Genomic DNA, 15,193 nt, shown 5'->3' with positions numbered 1-15,193 from the left:
AGGTATGCACTATAATTCTGTATTATTGGGGATGAACATCACTCCGGGCCAACGTTGAGAATTTCTCCACTCCTTGGCTGAGAACCACGCCCTAGTACATGTATGTAGGAGCTGACTTCCATCCCAACCTCTTTACAAATGTCTTCAAACTCTTTCATTGTGATCAAAGTCAACTCCTGATGAAGCCGTCAGACCAAGATCATCTGCAAAGAGCAGAGGGCCATATGCCCAATGCTAAACAAGCCGCCGTTTCCGTGGTGTAGTGGTCATCACGTTCGCCTCACACGCGAAAGGTCCCCAGTTCGAAACTGGGCGGAAACACTCCAGGCTGACGTTGAGCTTTTCTCCACTCCTTGGCTGTGAACCACGCCCTTGTACATGTATGTAGGAGCTGACTTCCATCCCAACCTCTTTACAAATGTCTTCAAACTCTTTCATTGTGATCAAAGTCAACTCCTGATGAAGCCGTCAGACCAAGATCATCTGCAAAGAGCAGAGGGCCATATGCCCAATGCTAAACAAGCCGCCGTTTCCGTGGTGTAGTGGTCATCACGTTCGCCTCACACGCGAAAGGTCCCCAGTTCGAAACTGGGCGGAAACACTCCAGGCTGACGTTGAGCTTTTCTCCACTCCTTGGCTGTGAACCACGCCCTTGTACATGTATGTAGGAGCTGACTTCCATCCCAACCTCTTTACAAATGTCTTCAAACTCTTTCATTGTGATCAAAGTCAACTCCTGATGAAGCCGTCAGACCAAGATCATCTGCAAAGAGCAGAGGGCCATATGCCCAATGCTAAACAAGCCGCTGTTTCCGTGGTGTAGTGGTCATCACGTTCGCCTCACACGCGGAAGGCCCCCAGTTCGAAACTGGACGGAAACAATATCGGGTTTTTTTTGGTTTACTCTGCAGCGGAATATCTTCTCTCGATTGGTCATTAAAGACCACTCGTCTAGTTTCTGCAAAATTCAACTCTCTGATGAAGCCAACAGATTTATTCGTGGCTTATTAACAAGAAACTCCCCGTCAGGGAATCGAACCCTGGTCTTCTGCATGACAAGCAGAGATACTGTCCACTATACTAACGAGGACTCCTTCAGTATATTTAATTGGCAGGTATCTGGCCGGGGTTAAGAGGAGGTATGCACTATAATTCTGTATTATTGGGGATGAACATCACTCCGGGCCAACGTTGAGAATTTCTCCACTCCTTGGCTGAGGACCACGCCCTAGTACATGTATGTAGGAGCTGACTTCCATCCCAACCTCTTTACAAATGTCTTCAAACTCTTTCATTGTGATCAAAGTCAACTCCTGATGAAGCCGTCAGACCAAGATCATCTGCAAAGAGCAGAGGGCCATATGCCCAATGCTAAACAAGCCGCCGTTTCCGTGGTGTAGTGGTCATCACGTTCGCCTCACACGCGAAAGGTCCCCTGTTCGAAACTGGGCGGAAACACTCCAGGCTGACGTTGAGCTTTTCTCCACTCCTTGGCTGTGAACCACGCCCTTGTACATGTATGTAGGAGCTGACTTCCATCCCAACCTCTTTACAAATGTCTTCAAACTCTTTCATTGTGATCAAAGTCAACTCCTGATGAAGCCGTCAGACCAAGATCATCTGCAAAGAGCAGAGGGCCATATGCCCAATGCTAAACAAGCCGCCGTTTCCGTGGTGTAGTGGTCATCACGTTCGCCTCACACGCGGAAGGCCCCCAGTTCGAAACTGGGCGGAAACAATATCGGGTTTTTTTTGGTTTACTCTGCAGCGGAATATCTTCTCTCGATTGGTCATTAAAGACCACTCGTCTAGTTTCTGCAAAATTCAACTCTCTGATGAAGCCAACAGATTTATTCGTGGCTTATTAACAAGAAACTCCCCGTCAGGGAATCGAACCCTGGTCTTCTGCATGACAAGCAGAGATACTGTCCACTATACTAACGAGGACTCCTTCAGTATATTTAATTGGCAGGTATCTGGCCGGGGTTAAGAGGAGGTATGCACTATAATTCTGTATTATTGGGGATGAACATCACTCCGGGCCAACGATGAGAATTTCTCCACTCCTTGGCTGAGGACCACGCCCTAGTACATGTATGTAGGAGCTGACTTCCATCCCAACCTCTTTACAAATGTCTTCAAACTCTTTCATTGTGATCAAAGTCAACTCCTGATGAAGCCGTCAGACCAAGATCATCTGCAAAGAGCAGAGGGCCATATGCCCAATGCTAAACAAGCCGCCGTTTCCGTGGTGTAGTGGTCATCACGTTCGCCTCACACGCGAAAGGTCCCCAGTTCGAAACTGGGCGGAAACACTCCAGGCTGACGTTGAGCTTTTCTCCACTCCTTGGCTGTGAACCACGCCCTTGTACATGTATGTAGGAGCTGACTTCCATCCCAACCTCTTTACAAATGTCTTCAAACTCTTTCATTGTGATCAAAGTCAACTCCTGATGAAGCCGTCAGACCAAGATCATCTGCAAAGAGCAGAGGGCCATATGCCCAATGCTAAACAAGCCGCCGTTTCCGTGGTGTAGTGGTCATCACGTTCGCCTCACACGCGGAAGGCCCCCAGTTCGAAACTGGGCGGAAACAATATCGGGTTTTTTTTGGTTTACTCTGCAGCGGAATATCTTCTCTCGATTGGTCATTAAAGACCACTCGTCTAGTTTCTGCAAAATTCAACTCTCTGATGAAGCCAACAGATTTATTCGTGGCTTATTAACAAGAAACTCCCCGTCAGGGAATCGAACCCTGGTCTTCTGCGTGACAAGCAGAGATACTGTTCACTATACTAACGAGGACTCCTTCAGTATATTTAATTGGCAGGTATCTGGCCGGGGTTAAGAGGAGGTATGCACTATAATTCTGTATTATTGGGGATGAACATCACTCCGGGCCAACGTTGAGAATTTCTCCACTCCTTGGCTGAGAACCACGCCCTAGTACATGTATGTAGGAGCTGACTTCCATCCCAACCTCTTTACAAATGTCTTCAAACTCTTTCATTGTGATCAAAGTCAACTCCTGATGAAGCCGTCAGACCAAGATCATCTGCAAAGAGCAGAGGGCCATATGCCCAATGCTAAACAAGCCGCCGTTTCCGTGGTGTAGTGGTCATCACGTTCGCCTCACACGCGAAAGGTCCCCAGTTCGAAACTGGGCGGAAACACTCCAGGCTGACGTTGAGCTTTTCTCCACTCCTTGGCTGTGAACCACGCCCTTGTACATGTATGTAGGAGCTGACTTCCATCCCAACCTCTTTACAAATGTCTTCAAACTCTTTCATTGTGATCAAAGTCGACTCCTGATGAAGCCGTCAGACCAAGATCATCTGCAAAGAGCAGAGGGCCATATGCCCAATGCTAAACAAGCCGCCGTTTCCGTGGTGTAGTGGTCATCACGTTCGCCTCACACGCGGAAGGCCCCCAGTTCGAAACTGGGCGGAAACTATATCGGGTTTTTTTTGGTTTACTCTGCAGCGGAATATCTTCTCTCGATTGGTCATTAAAGACCACTCGTCTAGTTTCTGCAAAATTCAACTCTCTGATGAAGCCAACAGATTTATTCGTGGCTTATTAACAAGAAACTCCCCGTCAGGGAATCGAACCCTGGTCTTCTGCGTGACAAGGAGAGATACTGTCCACTATACTAACGAGGACTCCTTCAGTATATTTAATATTTAATCGGGTTTTTTTTGGTTTACTCTGCAGCGGAATATCTTCTCTCGATTGGTCATTAAAGACTACTCGTCTAGTTTCTGCAAAATTCAACTCTCTGATGAAGCCAACAGATTTATTCGTGGCTTATTAACAAGAAACTCCCCGTCAGGGAATCAAACCCTGGTCTTCTGCGTGACAAGCAGAGATACTGTCCACTATACTAACGAGGACTCCTTCAGTATATTTAATTGGCAGGTATCTGGCCGGGGTTAAGAGGAGGTATGCACTATAATTCTGTATTATTGGGGATGAACATCACTCCGGGCCAACGTTGAGAATTTCTCCACTCCTTGGCTGAGAACCACGCCCTAGTACATGTATGTAGGAGCTGACTTCCATCCCAACCTCTTTACAAATGTCTTCAAACTCTTTCATTGTGATCAAAGTCAACTCCTGATGAAGCCGTCAGACCAAGATCATCTGCAAAGAGCAGAGGGCCATATGCCCAATGCTAAACAAGCCGCCGTTTCCGTGGTGTAGTGGTCATCACGTTCGCCTCACACGCGAAAGGTCCCCAGTTCGAAACTGGGCGGAAACACTCCAGGCTGACGTTGAGCTTTTCTCCACTCCTTGGCTGTGAACCACGCCCTTGTACATGTATGTAGGAGCTGACTTCCATCCCAACCTCTTTACAAATGTCTTCAAACTCTTTCATTGTGATCAAAGTCAACTCCTGATGAAGCCGTCAGACCAAGATCATCTGCAAAGAGCAGAGGGCCATATGCCCAATGCTAAACAAGCCGCCGTTTCCGTGGTGTAGTGGTCATCACGTTCGCCTCACACGCGAAAGGTCCCCAGTTCGAAACTGGGCGGAAACACTCCAGGCTGACGTTGAGCTTTTCTCCACTCCTTGGCTGTGAACCACGCCCTTGTACATGTATGTAGGAGCTGACTTCCATCCCAACCTCTTTACAAATGTCTTCAAACTCTTTCATTGTGATCAAAGTCAACTCCTGATGAAGCCGTCAGACCAAGATCATCTGCAAAGAGCAGAGGGCCATATGCCCAATGCTAAACAAGCCGCTGTTTCCGTGGTGTAGTGGTCATCACGTTCGCCTCACACGCGGAAGGCCCCCAGTTCGAAACTGGACGGAAACAATATCGGGTTTTTTTTGGTTTACTCTGCAGCGGAATATCTTCTCTCGATTGGTCATTAAAGACCACTCGTCTAGTTTCTGCAAAATTCAACTCTCTGATGAAGCCAACAGATTTATTCGTGGCTTATTAACAAGAAACTCCCCGTCAGGGAATCGAACCCTGGTCTTCTGCATGACAAGCAGAGATACTGTCCACTATACTAACGAGGACTCCTTCAGTATATTTAATTGGCAGGTATCTGGCCGGGGTTAAGAGGAGGTATGCACTATAATTCTGTATTATTGGGGATGAACATCACTCCGGGCCAACGTTGAGAATTTCTCCACTCCTTGGCTGAGGACCACGCCCTAGTACATGTATGTAGGAGCTGACTTCCATCCCAACCTCTTTACAAATGTCTTCAAACTCTTTCATTGTGATCAAAGTCAACTCCTGATGAAGCCGTCAGACCAAGATCATCTGCAAAGAGCAGAGGGCCATATGCCCAATGCTAAACAAGCCGCCGTTTCCGTGGTGTAGTGGTCATCACGTTCGCCTCACACGCGAAAGGTCCCCAGTTCGAAACTGGGCGGAAACACTCCAGGCTGACGTTGAGCTTTTCTCCACTCCTTGGCTGTGAACCACGCCCTTGTACATGTATGTAGGAGCTGACTTCCATCCCAACCTCTTTACAAATGTCTTCAAACTCTTTCATTGTGATCAAAGTCAACTCCTGATGAAGCCGTCAGACCAAGATCATCTGCAAAGAGCAGAGGGCCATATGCCCAATGCTAAACAAGCCGCCGTTTCCGTGGTGTAGTGGTCATCACGTTCGCCTCACACGCGGAAGGCCCCCAGTTCGAAACTGGGCGGAAACAATATCGGGTTTTTTTTGGTTTACTCTGCAGCGGAATATCTTCTCTCGATTGGTCATTAAAGACCACTCGTCTAGTTTCTGCAAAATTCAACTCTCTGATGAAGCCAACAGATTTATTCGTGGCTTATTAACAAGAAACTCCCCGTCAGGGAATCGAACCCTGGTCTTCTGCATGACAAGCAGAGATACTGTCAACTATACTAACGAGGACTCCTTCAGTATATTTAATTGGCAGGTATCTGGCCGGGGTTAAGAGGAGGTATGCACTATAATTCTGTATTATTGGGGATGAACATCACTCCGGGCCAACGATGAGAATTTCTCCACTCCTTGGCTGAGGACCACGCCCTAGTACATGTATGTAGGAGCTGACTTCCATCCCAACCTCTTTACAAATGTCTTCAAACTCTTTCATTGTGATCAAAGTCAACTCCTGATGAAGCCGTCAGACCAAGATCATCTGCAAAGAGCAGAGGGCCATATGCCCAATGCTAAACAAGCCGCCGTTTCCGTGGTGTAGTGGTCATCACGTTCGCCTCACACGCGAAAGGTCCCCAGTTCGAAACTGGGCGGAAACACTCCAGGCTGACGTTGAGCTTTTCTCCACTCCTTGGCTGTGAACCACGCCCTTGTACATGTATGTAGGAGCTGACTTCCATCCCAACCTCTTTACAAATGTCTTCAAACTCTTTCATTGTGATCAAAGTCAACTCCTGATGAAGCCGTCAGACCAAGATCATCTGCAAAGAGCAGAGGGCCATATGCCCAATGCTAAACAAGCCGCCGTTTCCGTGGTGTAGTGGTCATCACGTTCGCCTCACACGCGGAAGGCCCCCAGTTCGAAACTGGGCGGAAACAATATCGGGTTTTTTTTGGTTTACTCTGCAGCGGAATATCTTCTCTCGATTGGTCATTAAAGACCACTCGTCTAGTTTCTGCAAAATTCAACTCTCTGATGAAGCCAACAGATTTATTCGTGGCTTATTAACAAGAAACTCCCCGTCAGGGAATCGAACCCTGGTCTTCTGCATGACAAGCAGAGATACTGTCCACTATACTAACGAGGACTCCTTCAGTATATTTAATTGGCAGGTATCTGGCCGGGGTTAAGAGGAGGTATGCACTATAATTCTGTATTATTGGGGATGAACATCACTCCGGGCCAACGTTGAGAATTTCTCCACTCCTTGGCTGAGGACCACGCCCTAGTACATGTATGTAGGAGCTGACTTCCATCCCAACCTCTTTACAAATGTCTTCAAACTCTTTCATTGTGATCAAAGTCAACTCCTGATGAAGCCGTCAGACCAAGATCATCTGCAAAGAGCAGAGGGCCATATGCCCAATGCTAAACAAGCCGCCGTTTCCGTGGTGTAGTGGTCATCACGTTCGCCTCACACGCGAAAGGTCCCCAGTTCGAAACTGGGCGGAAACACTCCAGGCTGACGTTGAGCTTTTCTCCACTCCTTGGCTGTGAACCACGCCCTTGTACATGTATGTAGGAGCTGACTTCCATCCCAACCTCTTTACAAATGTCTTCAAACTCTTTCATTGTGATCAAAGTCAACTCCTGATGAAGCCGTCAGACCAAGATCATCTGCAAAGAGCAGAGGGCCATATGCCCAATGCTAAACAAGCCGCCGTTTCCGTGGTGTAGTGGTCATCACGTTCGCCTCACACGCGGAAGGCCCCCAGTTCGAAACTGGGCGGAAACAATATCGGGTTTTTTTTGGTTTACTCTGCAGTGGAATATCTTCTCTCGATTGGTCATTAAAGACCACTCGTCTAGTTTCTGCAAAATTCAACTCTCTGATGAAGCCAACAGATTTATTCGTGGCTTATTAACAAGAAACTCCCCGTCAGGGAATCGAACCCTGGTCTTCTGCGTGACAAGCAGAGATACTGTCCACTATACTAACGAGGACTCCTTCAGTATATTTAATTGGCAGGTATCTGGCCGGGGTTAAGAGGAGGTATGCACTATAATTCTGTATTATTGGGGATGAACATCACTCCGGGCCAACGTTGAGAATTTCTCCACTCCTTGGCTGAGAACCACGCCCTAGTACATGTATGTAGGAGCTGACTTCCATCCCAACCTCTTTACAAATGTCTTCAAACTCTTTCATTGTGATCAAAGTCAACTCCTGATGAAGCCGTCAGACCAAGATCATCTGCAAAGAGCAGAGGGCCATATGCCCAATGCTAAACAAGCCGCCGTTTCCGTGGTGTAGTGGTCATCACGTTCGCCTCACACGCGAAAGGTCCCCAGTTCGAAACTGGGCGGAAACACTCCAGGCTGACGTTGAGCTTTTCTCCACTCCTTGGCTGTGAACCACGCCCTTGTACATGTATGTAGGAGCTGACTTCCATCCCAACCTCTTTACAAATGTCTTCAAACTCTTTCATTGTGATCAAAGTCAACTCCTGATGAAGCCGTCAGACCAAGATCATCTGCAAAGAGCAGAGGGCCATATGCCCAATGCTAAACAAGCCGCTGTTTCCGTGGTGTAGTGGTCATCACGTTCGCCTCACACGCGGAAGGCCCCCAGTTCGAAACTGGACGGAAACAATATCGGGTTTTTTTTGGTTTACTCTGCAGCGGAATATCTTCTCTCGATTGGTCATTAAAGACCACTCGTCTAGTTTCTGCAAAATTCAACTCTCTGATGAAGCCAACAGATTTATTCGTGGCTTATTAACAAGAAACTCCCCGTCAGGGAATCGAACCCTGGTCTTCTGCATGACAAGCAGAGATACTGTCCACTATACTAACGAGGACTCCTTCAGTATATTTAATTGGCAGGTATCTGGCCGGGGTTAAGAGGAGGTATGCACTATAATTCTGTATTATTGGGGATGAACATCACTCCGGGCCAACGTTGAGAATTTCTCCACTCCTTGGCTGAGGACCACGCCCTAGTACATGTATGTAGGAGCTGACTTCCATCCCAACCTCTTTACAAATGTCTTCAAACTCTTTCATTGTGATCAAAGTCAACTCCTGATGAAGCCGTCAGACCAAGATCATCTGCAAAGAGCAGAGGGCCATATGCCCAATGCTAAACAAGCCGCCGTTTCCGTGGTGTAGTGGTCATCACGTTCGCCTCACACGCGAAAGGTCCCCAGTTCGAAACTGGGCGGAAACACTCCAGGCTGACGTTGAGCTTTTCTCCACTCCTTGGCTGTGAACCACGCCCTTGTACATGTATGTAGGAGCTGACTTCCATCCCAACCTCTTTACAAATGTCTTCAAACTCTTTCATTGTGATCAAAGTCAACTCCTGATGAAGCCGTCAGACCAAGATCATCTGCAAAGAGCAGAGGGCCATATGCCCAATGCTAAACAAGCCGCCGTTTCCGTGGTGTAGTGGTCATCACGTTCGCCTCACACGCGGAAGGCCCCCAGTTCGAAACTGGGCGGAAACAATATCGGGTTTTTTTTGGTTTACTCTGCAGCGGAATATCTTCTCTCGATTGGTCATTAAAGACCACTCGTCTAGTTTCTGCAAAATTCAACTCTCTGATGAAGCCAACAGATTTATTCGTGGCTTATTAACAAGAAACTCCCCGTCAGGGAATCGAACCCTGGTCTTCTGCATGACAAGCAGAGATACTGTCCACTATACTAACGAGGACTCCTTCAGTATATTTAATTGGCAGGTATCTGGCCGGGGTTAAGAGGAGGTATGCACTATAATTCTGTATTATTGGGGATGAACATCACTCCGGGCCAACGATGAGAATTTCTCCACTCCTTGGCTGAGGACCACGCCCTAGTACATGTATGTAGGAGCTGACTTCCATCCCAACCTCTTTACAAATGTCTTCAAACTCTTTCATTGTGATCAAAGTCAACTCCTGATGAAGCCGTCAGACCAAGATCATCTGCAAAGAGCAGAGGGCCATATGCCCAATGCTAAACAAGCCGCCGTTTCCGTGGTGTAGTGGTCATCACGTTCGCCTCACACGCGAAAGGTCCCCAGTTCGAAACTGGGCGGAAACACTCCAGGCTGACGTTGAGCTTTTCTCCACTCCTTGGCTGTGAACCACGCCCTTGTACATGTATGTAGGAGCTGACTTCCATCCCAACCTCTTTACAAATGTCTTCAAACTCTTTCATTGTGATCAAAGTCAACTCCTGATGAAGCCGTCAGACCAAGATCATCTGCAAAGAGCAGAGGGCCATATGCCCAATGCTAAACAAGCCGCCGTTTCCGTGGTGTAGTGGTCATCACGTTCGCCTCACACGCGGAAGGCCCCCAGTTCGAAACTGGGCGGAAACAATATCGGGTTTTTTTTGGTTTACTCTGCAGCGGAATATCTTCTCTCGATTGGTCATTAAAGACCACTCGTCTAGTTTCTGCAAAATTCAACTCTCTGATGAAGCCAACAGATTTATTCGTGGCTTATTAACAAGAAACTCCCCGTCAGGGAATCGAACCCTGGTCTTCTGGATGACAAGCAGAGATACTGTCCACTATACTAACGAGGACTCCTTCAGTATATTTAATTGGCAGGTATCTGGCCGGGGTTAAGAGGAGGTATGCACTATAATTCTGTATTATTGGGGATGAACATCACTCCGGGCCAACGTTGAGAATTTCTCCACTCCTTGGCTGAGGACCACGCCCTAGTACATGTATGTAGGAGCTGACTTCCATCCCAACCTCTTTACAAATGTCTTCAAACTCTTTCATTGTGATCAAAGTCAACTCCTGATGAAGCCGTCAGACCAAGATCATCTGCAAAGAGCAGAGGGCCATATGCCCAATGCTAAACAAGCCGCCGTTTCCGTGGTGTAGTGGTCATCACGTTCGCCTCACACGCGAAAGGTCCCCAGTTCGAAACTGGGCGGAAACACTCCAGGCTGACGTTGAGCTTTTCTCCACTCCTTGGCTGTGAACCACGCCCTTGTACATGTATGTAGGAGCTGACTTCCATCCCAACCTCTTTACAAATGTCTTCAAACTCTTTCATTGTGATCAAAGTCAACTCCTGATGAAGCCGTCAGACCAAGATCATCTGCAAAGAGCAGAGGGCCATATGCCCAATGCTAAACAAGCCGCCGTTTCCGTGGTGTAGTGGTCATCACGTTCGCCTCACACGCGGAAGGCCCCCAGTTCGAAACTGGGCGGAAACAATATCGGGTTTTTTTTGGTTTACTCTGCAGTGGAATATCTTCTCTCGATTGGTCATTAAAGACCACTCGTCTAGTTTCTGCAAAATTCAACTCTCTGATGAAGCCAACAGATTTATTCGTGGCTTATTAACAAGAAACTCCCCGTCAGGGAATCGAACCCTGGTCTTCTGCGTGACAAGCAGAGATACTGTCCACTATACTAACGAGGACTCCTTCAGTATATTTAATTGGCAGGTATCTGGCCGGGGTTAAGAGGAGGTATGCACTATAATTCTGTATTATTGGGGATGAACATCACTCCGGGCCAACGTTGAGAATTTCTCCACTCCTTGGCTGAGAACCACGCCCTAGTACATGTATGTAGGAGCTGACTTCCATCCCAACCTCTTTACAAATGTCTTCAAACTCTTTCATTGTGATCAAAGTCAACTCCTGATGAAGCCGTCAGACCAAGATCATCTGCAAAGAGCAGAGGGCCATATGCCCAATGCTAAACAAGCCGCCGTTTCCGTGGTGTAGTGGTCATCACGTTCGCCTCACACGCGAAAGGTCCCCAGTTCGAAACTGGGCGGAAACAATATCGGGTTTTTTTTGGTTTACTCTGCAGCGGAATATCTTCTCTCGATTGGTCATTAAAGACCACTCGTCTAGTTTCTGCAAAATTCAACTCTCTGATGAAGCCAACAGATTTATTCGTGGCTTATTAACAAGAAACTCCCCGTCAGGGAATCGAACCCTGGTCTTCTGCGTGACAAGCAGAGATACTGTCCACTATACTAACGAGGACTCCTTCAGTATATTTAATTGGCAGGTATCTGGCCGGGGTTAAGAGGAGGTATGCACTATAATTCTGTATTATTGGGGATGAACATCACTCCGGGCCAACGTTGAGAATTTCTCCACTCCTTGGCTGAGAACCACAGTCTCGTACATGTATGTAGGAGTTGACTTCCATCCCAACCTCTTTACAAATGTCTTCAAACTCTTTCATTGTGATCAAAGTCAACTCCTGATGAAGCCGGCAGACCAAGATCATCTGCAAAGAGCAGAGGGTCAATTGCCCAATGCAAAACAATCCGCCGTTTCCGTGGTGTAGTGGTCATCACGTTCGCCTCACATGCGAAAGGTCCCCAGTTCGAAACTGGGCGGAAACACTCCAGGCTGACGTTGAGCTTTTCTCCACTCCTTGGCTGTGAACCACGGCCTTGTACATGTATGTAGGAGCTGACTTCCATCCCAACCTCTTTACAAATGTCTTCAAACTCTTTCATTGTGATCAAAGTCAACTCCTGATGAAGCCGTCAGACCAAGATCATCTGCAAAGAGCAGAGGGCCATATGCCCAATGCCAAACAAGCCGCCGTTTCCGTGGTGTAGTGGTCATCACGTTCGCCTCACACGCGAAAGGTCCCCAGTTCGAAACTGGGCGGAAACAATATCGTTTTTTTTTTGGTTTACTCTGCAGCGGAATATCTTCTCTCGATTGGTCATTAAAGACCACTCGTCTAGTTTCTGCAAAATTCAACTCTCTGATGAAGCCAACAGATTTATTCGTGGCTTATTAACAAGAAACTCCCCGTCAGGGAATCGAACCCTGGTCTTCTGCGTGACAAGCAGAGATACTGTCCACTATACTAACGAGGACTCCTTGAGTATATTTAATTGGCAGGTATCTGGCCGGGGTTAAGAGGAGGTATGCACTATAATTCTGTATTATTGGGGATGAACATCACTCCGGGCCAACGTTGAGAATTTCTCCACTCCTTGGCTGAGAACCACGGTCTCGTACATGTATGTAGGAGCTGACTTCCATCCCAACCTCTTTACAAATGTCTTCAAACTCTTTCATTGTGATCAAAGTCAACTCCTGATGAAGCCGTCAGACCAAGATCATCTGCAAAGAGCAGAGGGCCATATGCCCAATGCCAAACAAGCCGCCGTTTCCGTGGTGTAGTGGTCATCACGTTCGCCTCACACGCGAAAGGTCCCCAGTTCGAAACTGGGCGGAAACAATATCGTTTTATTTTTGGTTTACTCTGCAGCGGAATATCTTCTCTCGATTGGTCATTAAAGACCACTCGTCTAGTTTCTGCAAAATTCAACTCTCTGATGAAGCCAACAGATTTATTCGTGGCTTATTAACAAGAAACTCCCCGTCAGGGAATCGAACCCTGGTCTTCTGCATGACAAGCAGAGATACTGTCCACTATACTAACGAGGACTCCTTGAGTATATTTAATTGGCAGGTATCTGGCCGGGGTTAAGAGGAGGTATGCACTATAATTCTGTATTATTGGGGATGAACATCACTCCGGGCCAACGTTGAGAATTTCTCCACTACTTGGCTGAGAACCACGGTCTCGTACATGTATGTAGGAGCTGACTTCCATCCCAACCTCTTTACAAATGTCTTCAAACTCTTTCATTGTGATCAAAGTCAACTCCTGATGAAGCCGTCAGACCAAGATCATCTGCAAAGAGCAGAGGGCCATATGCCCAAAACCAAACAAGCCGCCGTTTCCGTGGTGTAGTGGTCATCACGTTCGCCTCACACGCGAAAGGTCCCCAGTTCGAAACTGGGCGGAAACACTCCAGGCTGACGTTGAGCTTTTCTCCACTCCTTGGCTGTGAACCACGCCCTTGTACATGTATGTAGGAGCTGACTTCCATCCCAACCTCTTTACAAATGTCTTCAAACTCTTTCATTGTGATCAAAGTCAACTCCTGATGAAGCCGTCAGACCAAGATCATCTGCAAAGAGCAGAGGGCCATATGCCCAATGCTAAACAAGCCGTCGTTTCCGTGGTGTAGTGGTCATCACGTTCGCCTCACACGCGGAAGGCCCCCAGTTCGAAACTGGGCGGAAACAATATCGGTTTTTTTTTGGTTTACTCTGCAGCGGACAATCTTCTCTCGATTGGTCATTAAAGACCACTCGTCTAGTTTCTGCAAAATTCAACTCTCTGATGAAGCCAACAGATTTATTCGTGGCTTATTAACAAGAAACTCCCCGTCAGGGAATCGAACCCTGGTCTTCTGCGTGACAAGCAGAGATACTGTCCACTATACTAACGAGGACTCCTTGAGTATATTTAATTGGCAGGTATCTGGCCGGGGTTAAGACGAGGTATGCACTATAATTCTGTATTATTGGGGATGAACATCACTCCGGGCCAACGTTGAGAATTTCTCCACTCCTTGGCTGAGAACCACAGTCTCGTACATGTATGTAGGAGTTGACTTCCATCCCAACCTCTTTACAAATGTCTTCAAACTCTTTCATTGTGATCAAAGTCAACTCCTGATGAAGCCGTCAGACCAAGATCATCTGCAAAGAGCAGAGGGTCAATTGCCCAATGCAAAACAATCCGCCGTTTCCGTGGTGTAGTGGTCATCACGTTCGCCTCACATGCGAAAGGTCCCCATTTCGAAACTGGGCGGAAACAATATCGGGTTTTTTTTGGTTTACTCTGCAGCGGACAATCTTCTCTCGATTGGTCATTAAAGACCACTCGTCTAGTTTCTGCAAAATTCAACTCTCTGATGAAGCCAACAGATTTATTCGTGGCTTATTAACAAGAAACTCCCCGTCAGGGAATCGAACCCTGGTCTTCTGCGTGACAAGCAGAGATACTGTCCACTATACTAACGAGGACTCCTTCAGTATATTTAATTGGCAGGTATCTGGCCGGGGTTAAGAGGAGGTATGCACTATAATTCTGTATTATTGGGGATGAACATCACTCCGGGCCAACGTTGAGAATTTCTCCACTCCTTGGCTGAGAACCACGCCCTTGTACATGTATGTAGGAGCTGACTTCCATCCCAACCTCTTTACAAATGTCTTCAAACTCTTTCATTGTGATCAAAGTCAACTCCTGATGAAGCCGTCGGACCAAGATCATCTGCAAAGAGCAGAGGGCCATATGCCCAATGCAAAACAAGCCGCCGTTTCCGTGGTGTAGTGGTCATCACGTTCTCCTCACACGCGAAAGGTCCCCAGTTCGAAACTGGGCGGAAACACTCCAGGCTGACGTTGAGCTTTTCTCCACTCCTTGGCTGTGAACCACGGCCTTGTACATGTATGTAGGAGCTGACTTCCATCCCAACCTCTTTACAAATGTCTTCAAACTCTTTCATTGTGATCAAAGTCAACTCCTGATGAAGCCGTCAGACCAAGATCATCTGCAAAGAGCAGAGGGCCATATGCCCAATGCTAAACAAGCCGCCGTTTCCGTGGTGTAGTGGTCATCAAGTTCGCCTCACACGCGAAAGGTCCCCAGTTCGAAACTGGGCGGAAACACTCCAGGCTGACGTTGAGCTTTTCTTCACTCCTTGGCTGTGAACCACGCCCTTGTACATGTATGTAGGAGCT

General features: G+C 47.4%; 6 non-coding genes across 6 annotated transcripts; all 6 read right to left on the bottom strand.

Moving 5' to 3' along the window:
- Positions 1-7,528: 7,528 nt before the first annotated feature.
- trnad-guc (transfer RNA aspartic acid (anticodon GUC)) lies at positions 7,529-7,600 on the bottom strand. The gene has a single exon. It is a non-coding gene; the product is annotated as a tRNA-Asp (tRNA).
- Positions 7,601-10,956: 3,356 nt separating this feature from the next.
- On the bottom strand, positions 10,957-11,028 carry trnad-guc (transfer RNA aspartic acid (anticodon GUC)). The gene has a single exon. It is a non-coding gene; the product is annotated as a tRNA-Asp (tRNA).
- A 505-nt stretch (positions 11,029-11,533) lies between these two features.
- On the bottom strand, positions 11,534-11,605 carry trnad-guc (transfer RNA aspartic acid (anticodon GUC)). Its single transcript has one exon. It is a non-coding gene; the product is annotated as a tRNA-Asp (tRNA).
- A 785-nt stretch (positions 11,606-12,390) lies between these two features.
- trnad-guc (transfer RNA aspartic acid (anticodon GUC)) lies at positions 12,391-12,462 on the bottom strand. Its single transcript has one exon. It is a non-coding gene; the product is annotated as a tRNA-Asp (tRNA).
- A 1,362-nt stretch (positions 12,463-13,824) lies between these two features.
- trnad-guc (transfer RNA aspartic acid (anticodon GUC)) lies at positions 13,825-13,896 on the bottom strand. The gene has a single exon. It is a non-coding gene; the product is annotated as a tRNA-Asp (tRNA).
- Positions 13,897-14,401: 505 nt separating this feature from the next.
- On the bottom strand, positions 14,402-14,473 carry trnad-guc (transfer RNA aspartic acid (anticodon GUC)). The gene has a single exon. It is a non-coding gene; the product is annotated as a tRNA-Asp (tRNA).
- Between the last annotated feature and the right edge of the window lie 720 nt (positions 14,474-15,193).

This window comes from Pungitius pungitius, unplaced genomic scaffold (assembly GCF_949316345.1).
Source record: "Pungitius pungitius unplaced genomic scaffold, fPunPun2.1 scaffold_25, whole genome shotgun sequence".
Taxonomy (NCBI): Eukaryota; Metazoa; Chordata; class Actinopteri; order Perciformes; family Gasterosteidae; genus Pungitius; species Pungitius pungitius.
Note: the sequence above shows the minus strand (reverse complement) of the source record. Positions and strands in the feature narration are given on the sequence as shown.